This window comes from Pholcus phalangioides, unplaced genomic scaffold, assembly GCF_987345545.1.
Source record: "Pholcus phalangioides strain wild (caught in Gottingen) unplaced genomic scaffold, Ppha-v1.0 ptg000009l_1, whole genome shotgun sequence".
Lineage (NCBI taxonomy): Eukaryota > Metazoa > Arthropoda > Arachnida > Araneae > Pholcidae > Pholcus > Pholcus phalangioides.
In genome coordinates this window covers 28173050-28179224 of record NW_028301602.1, presented here as the reverse complement: position 1 = coordinate 28179224, position 6175 = coordinate 28173050, and positions in this window count along the sequence as shown.

The following is a 6175-nucleotide window of genomic DNA, read 5'->3' as shown; positions in this document are numbered from 1 at the left end:
CAAAGAATTATATTTTCCCCTCTAGTGGTTATAGAAATCAGTTATGAGGCTTTTTGAATCTTTCTTTTTTTTTCCTTTCGAAACGAATGCAACTCAGGTCTATCGTCATGGGCAATTTACTACCTAGTGAGTTGGGCCGGAAGTGTAAATGTGTGTACCTAACAGTCTGAGTGCGTATCTAGTGTTGTGTTTGATTTTTCTCATTGTTGTCCTCTATATTTCTAAATGAAGTGGGTGAAGTGTAATGATTGAATATTTGGATATTGAATATCGTACTATTTGTTGGCCTATTGCTCTCTGTGGCGAGATTTTTCAATGGGGAGATTGGCTTGCATTTGTGCCTCAAAGGTGGGAACCACAGAAAACCAACTTCAGCTGACCACCACTGTGGCGACTGTGGGGCTCGAATCCAGGTCCCTGCGATGCGAGTCCGTCACTACAACCACTCGACCACCACAGCGGCAGGCTTTTTTGATCACATGATATTCCCTCTTTCAGTGAAGGGTTTGAGGGACATACACAGAACCGTATCCAAGGTAATCAACATGGCCAGGTATTGGCAAATTTGCGAACTGGCTGATTTTGTTCTTCGGCCGTAACATATGTACATGCACAACATGTTCCAAATGTAGCAATTCGTTAGAAACTCCGTAAATTACCTCTTCCATTCAGATATAAAAAAATAGGATGCAAACATCACTCGATGCTGATTCCTACGGCAAATCGCCTCTGGGGGAATAAAAGCAACGCTCCCGAAAGAAAAAAAAACTTTTTGAGGGTAGAGCTCAAAAGGGGGGTTGAGCTTAAGAGGGTGGAGCTTAAAGGGGCTGTTTCACGGTTTGGATTGGACTGACACGGCTGGGAGAAAGGTAATAAAATGTCTTTTTTCGACACAAACTGCTAAGTTCCTCCAGTAACCATCACAAGTCAGCTAGAAGTAAATATGCTGCTGAATCTCGGCAGCCAGCATCAAAGTAGCAGGCAGCCTGTGCTTGGTTTAACAGCACCCCCCCCCCCCAACAAGGCAACGAAAGCTTTCAGAAATGCCAATAAATGAAACAAAAGACAAGGTTCTTGGGCCGGATAAAACCCTCACCATGCTCCTGGCAAATGCCACAAAGCAATAAAACTGACCAGATCATCAGAACAATCCATTGTAAGCGAAGGGAGAAGGATCATTATTTGTTTTTTCCTTTTATAGTAGTTCTGTTTTAATTGTGCACAATTATTGTGTGGCGCCGCGTTTTTTTTTTGGTCAGTATAGTGGCGCCAACTGTTGGAAAAAGTGATGTTACCAAAATTGAGCGGCTTTCTCAGTTTTCGAACGTAGACAATGCTAAGCTTTCGGCTACTAAATCAATATTCAGCCATAAAATTCAATGATATTCAGCTTTTCTCATGGCCTGCACCTGCATGAATAAATAAACAATTAATAAAAAAAATCATAAAAAAAATTGTGTGAGTTGAAAAACGTGTCTTCGAAAAATTTAAGTACCTTGGATATTTTTAAGTTCTTTCGAAACCTCTCTTTTTGACAGACGCTTTCGTGAAACCCGCATTTCAAAATTCCAATTGGGTGAATTTACACGATTTTTTGAATATTTTCGGATTCTAAGGCCAGTACAAGTATTAAAATAAACTATTGTTGCGATGCCATTGTTTGAATTAAAAGTGCTAGAGAGAGAGAGCGAGATAATATTCAATTGTTAACAAAATAAACTGGTGTCAGGAAACCAGACAAACCCATTGTTGTAATTTATTTCTGCTTTGAAGTGTTTGCAATTGATCAATTTCTCATTCTGTTACCTAAACAACCACAAAGAGCGGTGAAACCTCATTTTCCATTCATAAGTTCATTAATGAATAAACTCATGAAGATTTTCATGAGTGAATGACCCTCTCTCGTATATATATAGTACTACTAATAGTAAACGTAGTACTATACAAATATAAACAAAAGCGGTCAAATAAAGGTCACTTTCATATATGGAAGTTTACCTCTGATGTCCTTCATTCACAACTTTCGCAGTTCATTCGTAAAAAACCGTTATTGTTAACGTAGCCTGTGACGTCAGTTCATTCATAACTTTTTCATGTTCATTCATGAATTCTCGCTACCGAATGTAGAAATCTTTCACGTGACGTAACTGTAAGCTTGACCAATCAAATCCCTGCCTTGAATAACCACTCGTTTAAAATAGTATATGTGGACTTCATATAGATTTTTAAAAGCTTTTTCAATGATCGAATTAGCTACAAAATTTTGAATTTATGATCATGGCCCTCACATGCTGTAACAGGGTTCCTTGGCTAGGATCTAAGGCGGCCCCTTGAACAGATTTTTCACGGGCCTCACTGTAGTGAATTTACAGTGTGGAAAAAAAAGGATCATTATACGAGCCCTGTCAGCCCCGTCCTGTAAGAGCCATGTTTATAAATGCTATTATACATGTGAGACCGTATATTATACAGTCGATCCCACTTATAACGTTCCTACCTATAATACTTTCCCGCTTAGTACGACTTATTTTCGTGATCTCCCAACTCTTACTAATACTCTTAAAAATTTCCTGTTTAAAGCGTTTTCCCACTTGCGACGTGTTTCCGAATAGATCGGCCGGGGATGAACCGAATTTCTTGTTTGCTACTATAAATTTACTAGATCAGTACAAGGGCCCCTCACTAAAATTCCTGAACGAAGGGACTGTCATATATATATATATGTATAGCATACAGTGTGTTAATCTGTCAGAATATATTCCAGTAATTACATAACTAAGCAATTTGTGGTGACCGAAAGCACAACGAGATTCGACTGTATATCTTTAACAGTTTTTTTAAAATATTTTTTTTCAAAACACGTAATATGGCGTATTAGCTGCTGGGTCAACGGGGCTTGAACCTAGGGGGCCCCAATCAAGAAGGGGTTCCAAATTATTGGGAGCTTTCATTAATTCTGAAATTAAGGATTTCTCAAATTCTGAATTTTCATCCATATATTCTGGGAAGTTACTATTTCTTTCATAACCTTTTCTTAACGTGTTAAGTGGTGGGGTTTTTAGCCTACCAAGTAAAGAGAAAAAAATGTTCACTTATGAGTGAAAAAAAAAAACCCCTGTTTTTTCATCAAAAGAATTATAACTCTCGCAACACTGTTGAATGCTCTTTCTCCAAAGTAAGCACACAAGTTTGAATTTCTTATAAAATGGCCTGTTTTTTCTTAAATTCTGAATTTTCATTCACTCTGTGCATTCTGTAATGATACCATGCCATTTCAGATGCCGATCTCTCCCCTCCCCCCACCCCCAAAAAATACTGTATAAAAAATCGTGGCTCGGCGGACCCTCAAAAATGTCTGGGTCCGCCGCTTAAGATGCCCATGCCGCCGAAATTAATGATCAGCCTCTGAAACCAGCAGTGTTGCAACAAACGAATTTAGAACTTGATTTTAAGTTGGTTCGAATGCCTTATCTCAGGAGTCCCTGTGACCCAAGTTTCGGTCGTGACCTAGAGGTTTAAAATCCGTGATTATAAGGCAACATTTGGTGATTTCGCTGACGATTAGGAATGTCTAGAATTTATGATATTAATATAGATCGTATTTTCTCGATCAAATACGGTCAGATTAATCACGATGAAATAACTACATGCACAGTATTTGATTGCATCCGATTATACTTCTCGTCAATCAGACTCTTAGGAAAACGTCAATCCAGGGCCACCCTTATCAAACGCGTTGCCCGGTGCGAAAATGATAGCTGGCCCCCGCCTTAGCCCTGATTTTTTTTTCCTGTGAGAGGGGAATCGAAAATATTCAGAATAAATGAGTCATGAAAATTCATAATAAATGAAAGAAGTAGTTTCAGAATTGATAAAAATAAAAATTTTCAGAATGAATGAAAATTCAGAATTCCAGAATTAATGAAAATTCAGAATTACAAAATTAATAAAAATTCAGAATTACAAAATTAATAAAAATTCAGAATTCCATAATTAATAAATATTCAGAATTTATGAAAGATATTTTTAAAGGTTATTGTTACCGTAAATGTGGGGCTCCCCCACAAAACGCGGGACCCGGTGCACTTGTCAATCTCGGTTATAACGACAACATTTCGTGGAATCTTCGATGTCGTTATAACCGAGTTTGTATATCTGGGTTATACAGTAGGCTACAGGCAGCCGGAATTATTCTATTTTCACTTAGTTTATGCACCCGTAGGAAAGGTTCAGGGAGAGAGAGAGAGGTGGATGTCGCGAGTATGAAGATGTATCACTGTAGGTAGTTTTTTTTTCCAGACCCCCAAAAAATGGATGGATTGCATTGCTCTTGGAAGAAGGACTGACAGGACTTCTCGAAAGCTAGGACCGAAAATGAATTGTTTTCGTTGCTGCCTGTTCAAGAAGTTCCATCAGGATCGACTTTCCATCGCTATTAACAGACAAAGATGTAGAGTCGCGTTTGTTTGTAAGATTTTCAAATTCTGGGATGACAGAAGAGAAGCAAAAATAAGGAGTCTTCTGTCTGTCTGGCAGCTAGCCTAAACACTGTTTTTCCTGCTCCCCCCCCTCCACCCCTCGTCGAAATATGCAAGAAAAGGTGAGAACGTTTAAATACGGGTGGACAACCCCCTCCCCGTGTCATCAGTCATCCTCCTCAGTTACGAGGCACCACGAACCTCACACTTACTTACAGTAGATAGATAGGTCTCCAGACATTTAACCTCACATTGGTGAGCCTGGCACTGTGCTCTTTTCTTCCATGATCAGGAAACAGCATTACGGGCATTACAGCAAGGCTACGGCTACACGTAAGTGAAGCTGCACAGTTCCAGAGTTTTTATTTAAATTCTATTTTCATCCCTTCCTAGAACTGAATCATAGTTTTCCAAACTTTTTTTGCTCCATCGCCCCCTTCAAAATTTTTTCTCCTGATCGCTCCCAAATCAAGTCAGTCCATAGGAGATCCTATACTAAAGGAGATCCTATAGAGAAGTGTTTCTTAACCTTTTTTTTGTCCGTGGCCCCCTTTGAACCGTATTTTTTTTCTCGTGGCTCCCCTGTCTTACCCAGTCTTCGACCCTCATTTAGAAGCAAGATCCTTTATACGTATTGAACTGATTTTTTCAGTGAATTTATACTGGCAAAAATTTTGCAAAGAAGAATGGCCTAGAATTTATTGAGCTTCCCAATAGTCCGAGTTCTATTCAGGACCGTCTCAACATCATGGGCCCCCTAGGCAAAGTGATTCTATGGTAGTTCCATACTTAGCTGGAAATAAACAGCCTGCATATTTCCTACTTATTATCAAAATTTATAGTACTATACAAAATATCATAAGGTAGGATCACTTATGGACATGAGACCCCCAGGCATGACCCCTCACAAGAGTGGGAGTGACAGAGCTGGAGCCTGATATGGTTTTCATCATTTTTTGTTTTCACACTATAAATTTTATATAGAGTAGGGGTCCTGCGAAAAACCCCATCCTAGGGAGCCTGCTGCAAAATGTAGGTGGTAAGGCCCAGGTGGGTCCTTGCCCTAAGACGGCCCTGGTTTTATGGATTTTGTTGGATTCTGTAATTGCATAGTCATTAATATAAAAGCTTTATTTCTTCACACCTTAATTTTTCTTCTCGGCTCTCTGCAGCCTTGCAAACCACCTGTCATGACCCCCTTTCTCCATTTTCTTCCGTGGCCCCCTTGAAATATCCCAGTACCACTAGGGGGCCATATGGCCCCCCAGTTGAAAACCACTGCTATAGAGGATCCAAACTAGGAAAGGAGATCCTATCCTAGTTTGGGGGGGGGGGGTGCATGGTGAGCACCGAGATGCTCGCGGAGAAAGGAAAAATTTTATTCCTACATGAAATGTACCCTCTAAATTCATTTGCAGATGGGGGGGGGGGGGAGCGCAGTGTCTTTTATTCTATCTGCACAGACTTGTTGTTTCTCTGAGCACAGAATTTTGATATCTGTACAGAATGAGAAATAACGTGCTTACCTTATACAATACAGGCAATCTTTTCTCCGCTGCAAAAAATTTCGTTTGTATGCACAGAAGCATACTCAGACTCTAAACGTTCATGTTTTGTAAACTTATTTACCATGAAAAAATGTTGCCTTTCTTATTTACTTTTGTCCATAACCAACAAACGGGTAAAAATAAATTTTA